General features: G+C 29.4%; 1 long non-coding RNA gene across 1 annotated transcript in view; it reads left to right on the forward strand.

The window, feature by feature from the left end:
* The window catches only part of LOC139904860 (uncharacterized), a 60,093-nt gene extending 43,206 nt beyond the window's left edge, over positions 1 to 16,887 (forward strand). The window contains exons 2-3 of the long non-coding RNA XR_011779110.1: positions 11,534 to 11,736; positions 16,739 to 16,887. This is a non-coding gene — a long non-coding RNA (uncharacterized lncRNA). The remainder of the gene's footprint in view (positions 1 to 11,533; positions 11,737 to 16,738) is intronic.
* Positions 16,888 to 17,943: the final 1,056 nt, after the last annotated feature.

Consider the following 17,943-nt stretch of genomic DNA (forward strand, 5'->3'; position numbering starts at 1 on the left):
TTATAGTCAATTTCTATCAATAATTACTTCAGGCGTCTATCAAATGACACTTAAACTAGTCCAAATTGATAAAAAATAATGAAAAAAGGATACTTAAATAGATTTTATTTGAAAAATCATATCCGCACCAATATAAGTTTAAAAAAAAAAATCAAATAAAGGTATTAAATTGTAGTTAGATTTATTAAGTATCTTATCTCATCCCACAAATTTGAATACACAACCTTGACTCAAATGTGCCTATTAAATATTTAGCTCAACGTCTACCAATATGTAGTATAATTATATTTGTGCTTATCTCCTTTTTTTGATTTTAGCTGAATATTGTTTGTATATTGACGCTCCACATATATATCGAACTTAAGATTTGTATTGTGTTGCAGCCACAAGGACATACCTAGCCATTGAGGGATGCTCCAGTCCGGGTAAAAAAATGATATTTTGTTGGTCTTGGTCAAAAGAACTAGATCCATTTTGAGGTGAAGAGATCCAGATAGAACATTTTTATTCAAAAACAGCAATATCTTGAATGTCTTATAGTCGTACAATATGGACAAATACACTCTCCTCTCAAGTTTGAGTTATCTGACTTATACTTGCAGTATATATATATATTTAACATACCTTGTGTATAAATTGTAACTTGTACAATCTACTTCTACGAGTTAAATTTCTACGTCTCATAACGCTCGATTGAATTACAACATCAATCATTTTAATAACTAACTATAAACTCATTATATTATTCAACTATTCCTGTCACAAGTATGTTCTCTAAATTCTTCATCTTTTTTTTTGTTTTAAACATGTACGATTTGCTTATATAAGTTACCACTTGTACAAAATTGCAACATATACACAGCATAAACGTATTTGCATATCTGAATTTTTTTGCAAGAAACATTCCAGAAGTTTATTTGCAATTTTAAATATACATGTAGTACATATACAGACAAACAAAAAGATAGCATGGATCCTTTAAAAACTTACCAGGGATTTTGAGAGATACATATACATATATCTACATAGAGAGAGGGGGTTGTGCATATTTTACATATTTTCAACAGCTACATTAGAGGAATCTCATTAAATGGAAGGGAAACTTATCCTGTAGTAGTATTATACATATTTATATATATATTTTTTTGCAACAAAAGCAATTCCCTTTATCAAACAACAGATTTGCATTATCATTATTGTTTTTATTATTGTTGTTGTTTTTTATTTTTCTTATTATTATTCTCATTTTCTTCCCTCAGGAAATACTAATAATGATATCTCCCCCTCCATTTCTCTTCTCCATCGTCTTTTGCTTTCTTTTCTCCAGCATAATGTGTATGCAAATTATTATTGACCATTACATTGATATCCCCTACTTTGGTGTATCTTTTTTCCTATAATCATATGTATAATTTATATAGGGTGATTCAGAATTAAAGTCACATAAAAAAATTTAATTACTCAGAGTAATATGTAACTATTCATAATTTTTTATAGGTTTAATATTGTACAATTGACAAATAAGTCATTCGATGGGCTTGCCTTGTTCTGAACAACTCTCGGCAGAGAACTCCTGCCAACTAACTGACTTGCAGGTAGTAACCACTACATTTTCCAGAATTATACCCCTGCGGCTGCTATTAGGGAGTCCTTGCTGATTTGAGTGTCAATTATTTAAATTTATATGAAAAAGTAAAGATATGTAGATCTATATGTTTTTGTTACTTAAAAAATATGAAGTTTTAATCACTTATATGAGTATTTAAAGACTGTTCAATTGTCCTAAAGTTACAGTTTATTTAGGAAAAAATAAAAATAGAATTTGGTTTACCTAATATCATCCGTATACTTTACATTACAGCTTTTTAGCTAAATTTAGTTAAATTTAATTATTATCAAATGTTATCTATAAATTGTAATGCACACTTAGTGTCTATCTGTCTAAAATCTAAAAAAATCCAATAATTTAGCCTTCTCCCTATCTGTCTGTTTGTTAGGATATCACAGATGAACAATTCGACTGAAATGGTAATTTTTATGTCCTTAACATTGATATTTTTGAAAAAAAAATTCCAGTATAACAATTTTTATATTTATTTACATTACATTGGTCAGATGACCTTATAAATATCGCTATGGGTAAATCTTTTTTGATAAATAATTTTTTTATACAGAAATGATCACCAAGGGCAACGAATTTAAATACAAATATATATGTTTATTAATAATAATTAACATGTCACAATGTATCACATTGCTTTAGATTCAAGGATTTAATTAAAAAATAAAAGTATTCACAAAAAGTGAAATAATTGAGAGCCTATTGCTGAGTCAGGAAACTACACGATGGAACGACATAGCTCAATGGACATCGTGCTGGAGAGATATCATGTGGGTAATCGTTCCTAGAGAAAGACATATACTTATGTATATTGACTTCAAGGAAGATTCCTAGGTCAGATTGAGTAATTATAATACTATTATGTTTACTTAAATTTAATCAGTTCAACTTAACTCATTCTGACCAAATAAAAGAACATAAAAAAACTGCATTTGCCTCCTTTTGAAGATATTTTGTTTTGCAAAGTCAATGGGACTAAAATCAAGTGAACAAGGAGACGAAAAGTACTCAAAATTCTCTTTGGACTTCATTTTTTATGTGATTCCCAGCCCACACTGTAATTTTTCGTTCTGACAAAACGCTATCGCAATATTTCTGACTTGAGTAACGAAATTTTAAAATACAATACTCTTTATTTCATGAAGTTAAAGTTAATTAATGGAATCTAATCTAGACTACCCTGAATATTTACAATTTACATTTCTTCATCCCGACTTTGAAGAAAGTTAATTACTCCTTTGTCTCTCCCTCCTAATTTGTATCTGCTATGTTTGTAGAATTGCTAAAGACTTTCCCTTAGATTTATTTTTGTTTTGCAAAACCTATTTTTTTTTTTCCTATTCGTATTTTTAAGTTTTTTTTTTTTTTTTTTTTTGGGGGGCTTCTTGGGGAAAATAACACAGACACACACAAAAAAAGGAGAAAAAATAAATAAAAAGTATTATGACATCATCTTATGTCGATACTAATTTGATTACTCAAACAACAACAGCAAAAAGAAGAAAAAACTTAACCTTGTTTTCTCTTCATGCTCCACTTGCTTTCTATTCATCCATGAAAAGGATCCTCTTTTTTTGCTTTTTCTTATTTACAACGGCATATATATATATATATATAGTTAATTCATATAACTAAATCTTTATAAATAGTAGTTCATACTGACCAAAGTTGCTTTCTCCGAATCTCTATGGTCAAGAGTCGTCATTTTCTCTCTTTCTATCTAGGTTTCCTTTTCTTTAGGTATATATGTATAAATCAATGTATGCATTAAAAGGTTCCCTGTTATAACAAGTGCTATTCAACTTTAACATTTGCTTTCTAATTATTTAATGAAAAGGAATGAAGGAAAAAAACGTAGTACCAACAATGAAAAGAAGAAGAACAAAAAACTACGTGGTCAGCAGTTATAAAATTGCTTACTCCTTTTCTTCTTTCCCTCTCCATTCTTTTGGATTCTATATGTATACAAATTTTTTGAAGGAAGAGAAAGGCCTCAGGTCAGGAAATAGATTCTTCCCGTTTTTTATAATCCAACAAGGACTTACACTTATAACTCCGTAACAAATCCCCAGTGTAACTCTTCGTCACACATGAAAACGCTAAGAAGTACTTCCTTTACACTTATTCTGAGATATTATCTCTTAAATAATTAAAGAATAATGCTAGCAGCTTTGGAAGATAAAAAATTAAACACTGTTCAGTTTGCAAAAAGTCGCACACTTGTTTAAAGCTATATAAAATATATCCAGAAAAACCCAAAAAATACGATTTTGATAAATATAAATTTTATAAGGGAAAATACTTGCATACATGTTTGTATGAATGAGATACTTAATTTACTTCTGGGGATAATACAAACTAAATGCAGGGATTTTCCCTACTTTTTACCTTTAACTCGAATATATTTACGTTCAAGTAGTTGCTCTCATCCCATTCTCTGCCATTCTAAGTTGTATCTTCTCTGATGGCTTTCCCAATTATTTATCGTTATCAAATTTATTTATATAATTATCTAATTATTGAGCTGCAATCACTTGGGAAACCTTCAATATATTTATAAATGTGAATTAGAGTACTTTTTTTCATATTGACTCGTCTTTTATATATAAATGTGACACATAATATACAAGAAGGCTAATATTCTTTTTTTTTGTGAAAATTCAACGAAAAAACCTAAATGATTCTACTTTTTAAATGATATTTACAAATATTTTGATTATTTTTAAAAGTGTAAGCTATACTTTTTACAATAGATTTTGAGAGTAAAACTTTGAATTACAAACGGGTGTTGATGTCAAACAGTGAACTCACACGATTAGAGAGAAACACAGTAATAATGTTGTTTAGTTAAAGTAGAGATAGAGTGGCGTAGCTATATGGACAACGTACTTCAGAGAAATTATTCTCCTGAAATCAATGTGCGTAGATTCGATATCCTGTCGCTCCTAGGGAAGGGTATATAAAAGCAAATTGTCTTCAATTTTCTATGTAAGTTTGTTTTATTGTTTGTTTACGTACACCTAATCTTTAAGAGTTGTCATGTTTCTAATGAAAAAACTACAATTAAAAATTAGAAAAAAACTGTTGATGCCTGTGCTCTTTCATATTCTTTTTTTTTATTACTAAATATGTCGTCGTGTTGTTAACTCCTTCCTCTGAAGCAACCATTATTGCCTATATTAGGTGTAAATTATCTAAAAAATGCATAGTTATAATATCTTGGTAATTAAGGAAGATGTATGCGTCCGCGTTGATAGGTAGACATGCATTTTTGCATTTAAGAAAAGGAAATATGAAATACATGTAACAATCAATATACATATATATAGAGTGTAACAATAATAATAGCTAAGATATCACAATTGTAAAATAAATATACATAAACTCAACTAAAATTACAATTTTTTTAAATATGGACGGTTCTTTTCTTTATAGCAATATTTCTTTTCTCCCACAAGGAATCATTTAACAGGCAGTTGATATATTAAGGGTCTTAATTTAATAGTATCATATATATGGCTCCCGCTTTCTTCTTGTGGTCTTTATTCCTTACAAAAATGTCAACTCTACTTATCTGTGCAACTCCATCTGACCTATAGAAAAAAAAATGATGTATAGGGATGTAAAATCCATGCCACCAGGAGTGCAATAAAAAATATGATAACTCTAAGAGATTACGTATTTGCTCACAGAGATAACTATTATGTAATGTTAATTTCGTCGTTATATTACATTTTGTCCCATCTTAGTCATATTTGGAGATTTTTTCTAGTCATAGTTACATAACTACTAATGTTATAATTCAACTTACCTGCTAATAACGTTTGGATTTTTCAAAATAGGAAGAAAATTTAAAAGAACACAAATTTTTTGCAGGTTACTAATACAAATTTAAAAAAAAAATATCAACTGGGGCTAGTTTAATCAATTTCCACATCTCTATCTATATCTCAAGCTCCTCTAAATTTTATAAGTTGGGGGTGATCAAAATTTAATATTCTTTAAACAACATAGAAATAGATTGCCTCTGACTTATGAAAGTGCGACTTTTAAAGAATTAATGTTAAACTAGAAGTCTCATCAAAAATAAGTATATCCTTTACTATTATGCAACCAATTTGATTAAATATATTTGCGGATATAAGGATGTATTAACAATTTTATGATCGTTTCTTACCTATGTGGGGTGTTAGCACAAAAATAGTCTAATATAAATATCAAGAAAATAACAAATTCCTAATTAATTTTTTTATTTAGTGAATGCATACAGTGTAATAATGCATAAACATAGTTTGGTCAACTTCTTGTTTTATATTCAAAGTTTTGGGATGAAATAAAATATCCAATAATGATTACTATAGTTTAAATAATTCAGTTGATTGACAAAATCAAATTTTTCCCAGATGTAGTTCTACAAATAGAACACATCTTATTATTTTTCTTTTCTTATGGCGGGTAATTTTTGCAACTGTAATTGTCATTTACACGACCCTTCAAAGGGTTAATCAGAAATTATTATTCAAATAAATAGAAGATAATTATTAATTGAGCAATACCAATGCAATCCAGTTTCAATTTTGGGTAAAACTATTCTAGCTTTCTTCAGTGCTACACAATTGAAATAAATATAGTAATGTTATACTGAGTGAAATCGAGTCGTCAAGTTTCGAGTCCAGTCGATAAATAAGAAAAGGGAAAGAAAGAAAAACAAACCAAGTAGCTTCACATCGTGATGTATCAGTGCTTATTTATTCGGTCCAGTCTTGGGACCAGTCCTCTGTACTGTCAGTACAAGAACTGAATAAAAAAAGCGATTCATCCTACATGGGACTGGGTCTCTGATACCATTAAGATATCATCCGTCAACCTCAATTAGACATTTTTTGACATTGAAGAGGATCCTTTTAGTAACTTTTTAGCAAGAGGTTGAAGAAATGAGCTAGTTCTTTGTCAAAATACAATTTTTCTCTAATAATATGTGAGTGATTTGAGTGGTTTGTTTGTTATATTTTTTTTTGTTCACTAGAATAGGTATAGAACTGATGTATCTATTTTTGTTTGCTTTTCTTGATTTTTATTCAGTTAATATTTCATGCATATTTTGTTTATGAGATGTTAATATTTTCAGTGTAGATTTATGTATATTTATGTTTGTAAGCTCTAATTTGGTGAATGAATTTTAAACTATAATCTTAAATTATATTTCTTCAATTTCAACTTCACTATAAAGTTGGCAATTAGTTTATATATTATTTGCTATCTAAATAAAGATATTAAAACAGAAAAAAAAAAAATGTATATATATATATATATAGTTGAATGACGTCAACATGGACCGAGCATGATAAGTTATGGACTGAACGGACCCCGAGACTCTACTGCACAGGACTTTTGTCTTCAGTACTAAATAAGGACCGGACACAAAAATATCTACGAATGATCACTATCTATTTAATTTAATTTCAATACACTGTAATACTTCAGGTACTATTTAAACGAATTTTTAAATTTGTTTATAGGGACCAATGCTTATTATTTTTTAGTAACTATGATGTCATTACGAAATCGTTATATATGTCTAGTATGTCTCCTCCGAAAACCCCTATTACAAATAAAACTTTAATTATTATTGTTATTCGAATAAATAAATATAATTAACTTTAAATGAGAGAGAAGAGGAAAAATGAGAGCCAATGACTTTTTATTTATTTTGTAGCATCCTCATTAGTAATTCAAATCCATATATGTATGTATGGTATAACCATACAAAAACTTAGATCCTACATACTCTTACAAAACCCATTTAAAAAGGGGGTTTTAAAGGAATACATATGTACATACATATAAAGGAAAGGACTCCCTCCCCAAAAAAATAAAAAATATCTCTCCATAAAGAGACTTACCTTGGCCAGAGGTTTTCTTTATTTCCTTCTGTCTTCCCTTCCCCATCTTATTTCAAACATCCCATAAAAGACGTTTCTTTTTATGTACACATCTTGGACATTATCTGAATATAGTCCCCCTTTAAAAATTTTATATTAAAAAAAAATCAGTGAACAACATAATTTTTGGCAATGATTTGAAAATATCTTTCCCTCCCCCCTTCTTTCTTTTATTGTGTTCTCTCTTTTGGTCATTGGTATGATTGAAAAAGAATAAAAGGCTATCAAAAACAAAAAAATGTATGGTTCATTGAATCTTTATCCCATTCTTTTTTATATGTTATAAACATATGTAAGTAAGTCCATTTATTGATGATCAGTATTTTATATTCTGCCTTATTAACCCTTTTAGACCTCCTTATACATATGTATAATTAGAGTTGTATAAAATATGACCTGCAACTATTTTAATAAAAAAGACAACGGAAAATGAAAAGTTTACCCGAAAAATTTGAAGAATGGTCTAGAGGAGAGTAGCTTGCCTGCCCCGACATTCTATTACCTACGTTGCCTGCTAGCAGTGTGCCTTGAGAGGAAGGAAATAAACATAAATCCCACTCTGCATCAATTCTGCTCTGAGCCCAACAGGGTTTTATCCTTTTAACTCCCCATCCGATCCTCAGTCTTACTCTCCGACAAATCATAGGTACTTTTTATATAGATGTCCTCTTTTTAATGATTAAAGTATGGTTATAACAGCTTTGGAAAATTTAAAATATACTCTGCAGATTGGCAACTAGAAAAAAATATTGCACGCGTTACAGTCATATTTTATAAAACTGCATGTACGATATGGATTTAAGGTGTATTAATAGAAATGATAATAGTGAATCAAATAAAGCTGATGGGTACATTAGTAGATAGTATAAATTATATTTTATGGTTTAAAAATTACAAAATATAATTGCATAATTTGTCAAAATGAATGAATGAAAATAACCACATTGTATTGGAGGACAAATACAAAAAGTTAATATGTTAGATTTTGTAAATCTTGTTACTTTCCTGGGATTTGTATCAAAACCAGAGATTACTATTTTGTAAATAACATATTTTTGCTCCAACTTCTATGTAGATTCTTAATTTATGATATAATTTCTCTGTCTAATTTTTGAGGAGAGGTTTCTAAGAATGTTTATATTTGTTCTTTTTATTTATCTGCTATCCCAACGATGAATATGAAAAAGGAAAATGTAAGTTGTAAATGGTATTAAACATGTCTATAGAGTTTGATAATCATTTACAAATTTAGAAATAATTTATTTATCCTCTACAGTTTTGTTATAAAAAATACATTTATATATTTTTCAAGGTAAAATGATATTGGAATAAAAAAAATCCAAGATATTCTTGTTACTTCTTAAATATCTACATACAGAGTGGACAAAGAAAGTCCGGAATAGTTTTAACGGCTAATTATGAGTATTGGAGAGGTTTGTGATAAAATATTTAATACTTATTCCAAGTTAAATGGGTTAGCTGTCGAATTAAAAACAGATTTTTTGAGTATCTTGTCGTTCAAGCATGGAAATAGTCATAGAAGCTCGCTGCACGGGACATTCTACGCAGGAGATAATTTCCTTCTTCAAATATCCAAAATCAAAAGTTTATGACGTGATTAAGGCCTTCGATGAGGAGGGAAAACATGAGAGGGCAGCTCATTCAACAAGACCTTATAAAATCCAAACTAAAAGGTTCATAACTGGCTCGAAACGATCAATTGACAGTCATTTAGACACACCAATTGCTAGGCTGTCCAAGGACTGCAACGTGAGCAAAGGATAATAAAAAATACCCTTAGGATTGACATGCATTTCTTGTCTAGTGTTAGAGCCTCAAATCATCTGCTAAAATAGCAGAATAAGGGATACAGAATGAGCAAAGGCAAGATTCTTATAAACCAGATGAAGAAAAGGGTGGTTACGAGCATTTTTCTTTGGACAAAAAATATTTTTCATTGACGCCAAGTGGAAACGTAAAAACGATAGATGGATCTGTCTGGATCCGGATGAAGTCCATCCAGTTATTAAAACCAAAAATCCGGCTATGGTTATTTTCCTGGCGGTCATCAGCATTGAGGGATAAGTTATGCCCCCACTTCTTCCAAAAGGACCAAAAGGTGACCAAGGAGGTCTACAAGGACGTTTTCAAGGACATGGTCATCCTATAGATGAATGAAACCACTGATGGGAAGTCATATATATTCCAGAAAGACACATCACCTGCTCATTAGGCCAAGATTGTTCAAGAGCTCTTAGTACAAAATGTGCCAGATCTTGGACCTCCATTTTATTGGCCAGCCAACAGGCCGTACCTAAATCCCAGTAGTTTTCACCTGTAGTGCAGGGTAAAGAGGATCACCTGTAAGAATAATTATGCCTCAGTTGAAGCATTGCAATCTTCAAGGCATTCACGTTCCGTGTACAGATCGTGATCGAGAACGAAGGTTTCCATTATGATTAATCATTTTAAATTTAATGTGGCTTTCAAATGTATAAAAATTAAATTTCTATCTCTTATACAAGTCTCATAATTAGCCGTAAATGTTATTGCGGATTTACCTTGTCCACCCTGTACATCAATGACTTAATGTTTCATATCTACAGATTATTTTGGTTAATTATGTGCCTTATTTTCAAATTACAGTATAAGCTGACATAATAACCAGGACTCATAACTATATTCGAAAGTCTTAATGTGAACACTTCGTACACCACATTATACGACTCCAATTTAGCATTTTAAATATAATAATCTTACAGAGTGGTTCTCAACCTTTATACATTGCTGATCATCTGTGAAAATATCTATTTTTAAGTACGTGTATTATTTCAAATTGTGAATTTTTTCATTTATTTTTTTAAAATTTAAACTTATATTTTTTCCTTACGAAGGATTAATCAAAATAACTTATTTAATATCAAAATTACAAAAACGTGTTTTTACCATGAATTAATTCTCGATTGCACTATTTATTAGTATAATTAATTAATTAATTTGAAGAGATGAAATAATAATAATTATTGATATTTTTATGATACAAATATAATCTAATTACTTCTGGTTGGCTTTAGTGTTGACGTACCACATATTATGTATGTGTTCGATTATATGTAAAAGAAGTTAAATATATCTAATAAAACCTGTCAATGAATTTTCGATGGAGAACTTTTGTCAATTCATCATTTCTTCCCCACCTCTCTTATATTCACAAATCATTTTGTTATTATTTTCTCTTGGTCCTATTTCCTATTGCCCAACAATGAGCTTGAAATTTCTTCAACTTTCCCTTGCTTTCTCTTCTATTGGAAGATTTAAAAAATATATAACATAATAATTGACTGTTTTATTTTATTAGTTACAATCGGAATTTTTTTTCTGAATTGGTAATATTACCAATTTTACGAATATTTATAAACCATATATAGTCTGCAAACACAAAATCAAACTAGAATTACTTTTCTCAATATTGAGTTCAGGTAACATTTGTATCCTTTGACGAATAGTTATCGTCAATTTCTATCAACAAGGATTACTCTGATTACTCCTTTGTAAATGCAGCAAATTTCATTTAGCAAACAATTTCTCCTCACATTAAAATCTAATTAGAAATTGATGTATTTAATTTGAAAAGACCATATCCGGGACAAATACAACCTCAAAATTAAATGACTATAATATAACTTCTTGAATATATCAGTTCATTACAGAAATTTGAGAGTAAAGATTGTCTTTGACGCTAATAATATGCCTATGAAATATATTTGCCTGTTTCTACAAATACATGGGGCACATGGTTAACTTTAACTTAATTTAAGAATATAATATTATATAATAATTTTGTTACTCAAGCTAAAATATACTTTTGTCAAAAAAAAAATATGAAGTGCAAGAATGGTGTAAAGACAGTTCTGAACAATTTTGTCCTCATTATTCACCTTATCTTAAACCTCTTTCTTGTATAATGTAGGGTATGGTCAAGGAGAGGTTCAATACCCACTACTTCAAGGCAGCTGCAAAGGCGAATATAAGAATAATTGGTATGTACTAGATGGAAGCCAGTGACGAGACGTCTTTGCGACAAAATTCAAATAAGGACAACCCCCTTGAATGAGATATTGTTCAATCTGTAATACAGTATAAATACACGTTATACCAAAACAATAATAATCTGTGAGTATTTTATTTTTTTCAGTAATTCAGAAACACACTCTATATAATGTAAGAAAATATATTATACAACTTTTTTTCTTCTTGATTTTTGTTCAAGATTGTTTTTGTGTTAACTTATCACATATATATTCGTAAAATTCTTGGAACAACAAGGGTGATATTTAAATGAGATTTTTTTTTAAAGAAAAAAGGAAATGAAACGATAATAAAGGAAGGCAAATGAATGAGAAGGAGAAAAGGAAGGGATATTTGAAGATGATGCTAAGGAAAGAAAGAAATGAAAAACAGAGAAGTTGTTTGCGTTTATAATAGCCGTAACAAAATAAGATAAGAAGATTTTCTTCCAAGACAATATAGTTATTAAAAAAAAGAAGAAAAGTTACCTTTTCTTATTTTTACTGTGTTCCTGCTTGGTTTGTTTATATACATATTTTAAGCTCCCTTCTTTCATTATCTGAAAGTTTTCCAGAGCTCAAAATGTTGTTATTTTTATTCTAATTATTAGCAAACAAAGATGGTAGATATACTCCTTGGAAAATCATATACATAGCAAGAAGAAATAATGACAAATCCTCTGCGTCTTAACTCAGAGAATAAACAAATGAGAAACTCACATTCTTATGTATACAACAAAATTCGTCAATTTGAAAAGATATTCTTTTGTATCACTGAAATAAGTTATCTTATGATGACATCTCTCAACTTTTCCACCAAGAACACAATTTTAGCTTGATGGTGGAACAAAATAAATTAAAAAGGGTATTCCTTTTAAATTAATTTTTCTTACGTCCAAAAACAATTTCGAATTGGATTGTTCAAATTATAAATGTATTAAATAAAATTATTGTTCAGGAAGTTTCATTTTTTTTTACCATAAGAAGGAGCCCCGCTCTAAAACTTTGTTAACAAACTACATAATTAAAGTACGCAACACTCATGTCACTAATTATGACTGATGATGTAATTAAATAATCCACTATAAGACGCACAATTTGCAACTTGTACAACCTGCTTACACATACATCGCAACTTGTATATCGAATATTCACAACAGTATAATGCATATTTAATGAATAATTCACTTTGTTTTATGAACATAGGAGTACTTAATATTTTCTTGTTGAAACTTAGTACGTGTTTTCGATGATGTACATTCTACATACTCAAAATGTGTTACATTTATTTGATTCAAATAAAAGAGTAAAAAGTTTATTTTATATATTAAATATAATATAAAGTAAGAAGAAGCTTTTATTTTTATTATTCAATGAGAAGAAAAGTGATGGTAGATAGGTAAAGGTACAAAAGGTATAAATGTTCCCGTACGTACATATATTTTCTTGTCAAATTAGATAAAAAGTATCTTAAAATTGTATTATTTTTGTTCAAAAATTCTCATTTAAACAACAAGAAAAAATAAAGAATAAAAATTCCCCTTCACATGAGACAACGTGGTGAATTTCAATTTTTTTAATATACATTTTATATCATATACAGCTCCATTTTATTTTACGACGACTACTACTTTGTGAGTTGTAACTGTCAATTGTATCAAATATGTTAACAGGAGAAGGATGCTTGTCTTTATTCTCTCTCTCTTTCTGGCTCTCTCCTTTTTTTTTTTTTTTTTTTTTTTTTTTTTGAAGGGTTTCTATGATTGTGAAAGCCATTATTTTTTTTTATAAAAAGATACATATGTGTGATTTTATCCTCATTCACGCATTCTTCGTAACACCCTGTGGTTGATATCGATATTTGACATTATCGAATTTCATCTCATCTCAGTTGTAGCTCACATCATTTATTATTTCGTTATTTTCATATTTATTTTCAGTTACATATATATATATATATATATGTAGTGTACAAGTTACGACTTGTATGAACACATTGTACAAGTTGCTACTTCTTCGTCTTAAAATGCATTATTTAATTATGATTAACTATTTATTCATAAAGAGGGCGTCACTAGCCCCATTTTGAGAGGCTCAAGCCCTTTCCCCCAAAATTTTTATCAGTTATATGTTATATACAAGTTGCGACTTGTATAATACAATTTTTGTGTCTTAGTATTCATTATTTATTTACTAAATTGACCATTCTAATTTTCAACTATTAATTGATACATTCATTTCATTTTGCTCTATTAAAATTACATGTTTATTATATATTTATAAGTAATATAACCCTGGACGTTTCAGCCTTATAATGTACTACAGAGTACTTATAATTGACTTTTTCTTATTAAAATATGTCGATTATCCATTGCATGATCCTCATCCCTATTACTGTTAATCCTTTAATTAAAATGATTCATCTCTTTTTTTGGTTGCAGCTTGTACAATCTACAAATACAAGTTAGAACTTGAACAAAATTGCAACTTGTATAAACAGAGTGTACAAGTAGTAATTTGTTCGTCTGAAATGCTTTATTTAAATACAAATGAGTAATTGTAATATTAACAAATAGATTAATAGATAATACTTTGATATATTATAATTACTTGTGTTATTATGTATTTATGAGCTTAGACGTAGGAGACAGTAAGTGCCTCTCCATTTAAGAAAAAAAAACTAAGTAATATTTGGGCAGTATTTGATAGATCAAGAAACGCTGCAAAGAAATGCCAATAAAAGTTTTGTTTTAAAAAATGATCATCAAAAAATGTTCTAAAATAATGGTAGAACTAAATTCGCGGCAAAATTTGTTGCCCCCCCAAAAAAAAAACCTTTACATGTTTGAGTAATGTAATTATGGTCATTTAAACTTTACAATGTGTCATAGAATACGTTGTAATCAATTAGTCATTTTCATTAAATAAGTAAAAAATGACTGCATGAGTAAAGAATATTCAATTGTTTGCATTATCTACATCACAAGTTCTCCAAATTATTCATCCTTTATTTGAGTTGCATTTTGTACAATTCCCTGATACAAGTTAAAACCTATTCAAAATCGCAACTTGTAAATGATGTATTTATAAGTATATAAGGTAAGAAGGGAATCAAATGTTCGTTTATGAAGGATCCACCTGCATAATTTGGGTAAAATTGAAAGAGAGCCGAAATTTATTCTCCTTTCCTCTACTAACCTTCTGCACCTGTCTTTTTAATATAAATACATATGAATGATGAAGGATATTGAAGAAAAAAAAGTACCTTTACTACTTCTATTACAATGCTATTAAATTTAATTGATACAAAAATAAATGCGTATTACCCGGATTTAGGAGACTTCGTCTCCACCCATTTCATAATGATATATCATGCAGAGAATCCATAAGAGTGAATGAGAGAGAGAGCAAGGGGAATCAAATGGGATCGCGGCTAGAGGTCATTTTATATATTATATAAAAAAAAATATTCCATCAAATAACAAATAAAACTCCCTCTCAAAAGGGCAGAGCAGCAACAATAACACTACAAATCAAAAAAGAGCATTTCAGCTCCGAAAAAAACATTACAACCTCACGTGACCATAACTTAGTAATTCTGAATTAATAGAAAGAGTTGCTGTAATAAGGGTGGTTCTCTAATTTTTTACATTATGTAGAAAATATCCAAGTCTTCTAGCCACGCTACTTTTGGATGACTTTATTTAAGAGAAAAACTTCCTTCACAAACAACGAAAGGGATCACGATTTGAGAATCACTACTCTAATTCACTGATATGAGTTAGATGCTTGAAAAAAAAAAATTACCATTAGAAACACAGGGACGTGAAACGATAGTTCATCACTCGTTTCAGCTTTATTTAGCATTAGAACTATTGCTTTCCTAAATTGATATTGAAGTACTTTTCATTAATATAATTTTATGTTTTCAAATGTAAATTTTTAGACAAAACAGGCACACTTTTTTTAATAAAAGTGATACTACCAAAAAGTCACAGTTATTTATTTAGACACCCTTTTATTATTTCAGTTAATTTGAGGGATGAAGTAACTCAATTACAACTGGTATTACAAGGAATTAGCAAATTAACCAAGCCTAGAAATCCTTGTTGTAATATTTAAACTAAATAAATTACTTTATTACAAATCATAATTGGGTCGTCAAATTGATGTCTAGGTACTTTTTTGTGGTTACAAACTCAGAGTCCTTCTAGTCTAAGATAAATTTTAAAATATTTATATACATTTGTTTCCCAGTTGGAACTCTTGGAACTGCAGAGTAAGTGTTTGGGCTTCTCTATAAGTTGGGAAAAAGAATAGTTACTTTTTTTTAAGGGTAAAATGATAATAAAAAATTTACCCTGCAGTTACCAATTTCCACAGCCTATATTAAATATGTTAGACCCTCTCCGGACTGCAGAAAACTGACTATTTATACTTTTCATGCGTTTGTTTACTGACTTACCACCTCCATCCTTAAATATTTTGAGTCTATTACCCTAAAGGGCTTAACAAATGAGAAAAAACAATTTTTGAATTCTTTTTTGAATTTCAAAGAAGAAGAACATAACTTTTACAATAAAAAGGGCCCTGGACTTTGCAATTATTAATTGAAAAGCTTTCATCATCACCCAACTTACAACCTATCAGCCAATTCGAAAATATTTATTTATTACTATAAAATTGCTTTGATTTTATTTAGGTATACATGTACCCAAGTTCAATAAGCAAATAAAGAAGATTTTTGAAAAATATTACACGTATATTGACCCTTGTCAATTCTAGACCTACTTCAAGACAAGTGTGTATATAGATACATATATATTGATTTTGACATTAGTAGCAAATATATAAAATGATGTCGATTTTAAGTCCCATATTTAGGAAAGGCACAGCCCAGCTTAATACCTACTCTTTTTATTAATAAATAATGATGTATGTACTCATAATCTGTTTTATACTCCACTTCATTCGTTGGGCATTCCTGGAATTATTTTCTTCTCTTCTCGATAATCTTATTATAAATGTTTCCATGTATTATATATGTAAATACGAGTACATGAATGACATTCCATAATCTCTAATAACATCTCCTTTCTAATTTTCAGGGAATCTACTTCTGGATTAATATTATGATTACTGGTTAAACGAAAACGGCTCTCTAACAAAAGTGGTGGAGGAATGCTCTTAATTATTTATTTTTTTGATTTATGAGATCTCTCTTTCATTTCCGATTAAATATATAAAATGTAAACTCTGTTGTTCTAATGAAATTTCTTTCCCTGTTTTCTTCATTTGTCTGATTCCCTACTGAGAGAAGAAAATTGTGTTTTGTTTATTATGTGTAAGTAAGAGGGGTTTCAATTTATCTCTATTTTATTCTTTTTGGTAGTTTCAAATAGAAAGCAAGGAATGAAGTTGGGTCTATCGTGAATATGTACTTAGTGGAGATTCAAAACTTGTACTAATATGGCTAAATTACGAAAAATGCGATTTTATGGAATCAAGAAAAGACAACTCAAAATCAATTTCTAATATGTTTGAATGTTATACTTTTTATAGAATAATTATTCCTTCAAAAGCAATAACTGCTTTGTAACGTCAGCAAACGTATTGCCAGGTCAATACGATAAACACGGTGTCCATGGCAAACCACACTGTTATAATTACAGGTCTTAGGGAATACAAATTTATATGAGAGTTGCGGCATACCTTATTCTCCAAGAAACTGCAAAGTCCAGGGGATTCAGTCATGGATGGAAGAGAGGCACAATGAAGCAGACCAGAAGTCAGCCATATTGTTGCTGCATAAGTTTTGGTGCATCTTGCCTGTAAACACCTTTTAACACCATTCCACATTTAATGAACTTCTGGATGTTGTAGGGAGTGCGGATGGGGATGCCAATAGTCTCCACAACCTTCTCAGTACTGACAACGGGGCAGTTGAGATCGCATAGGAGATGACTTTTCAACTGTTACTCCAATATTTTTACAATTAAATAAATTGTAAAAAACCAACTTCTTTATTTTGGTTACGGCTGTCGTTTGTTTATATAAAATCATATTAATTACTACTTCAAGTTTTGGGTCTCCACTTTGTACAGATTTCGGATTTTGTCATAAATGTATACTGGACTAGTATTTATTTGATTTTCAGTGAACATCTCCTTTACTGTGTATAATAAGAACATTGTTTAAAATTGGCAAATAATTGTAAAAAGTGTTGTTTGATTGATTTCTTTTAGGGCTTGACCTAGGGTTCAATCTTTTTTTTTTTTTGGGGGGGGGGATATTCTTTGGGGAAATAGTAAAA

This window comes from Lepeophtheirus salmonis, chromosome 3 (assembly GCF_016086655.4).
Source record: "Lepeophtheirus salmonis chromosome 3, UVic_Lsal_1.4, whole genome shotgun sequence".
Classification (NCBI taxonomy): domain Eukaryota; kingdom Metazoa; phylum Arthropoda; class Copepoda; order Siphonostomatoida; family Caligidae; genus Lepeophtheirus; species Lepeophtheirus salmonis.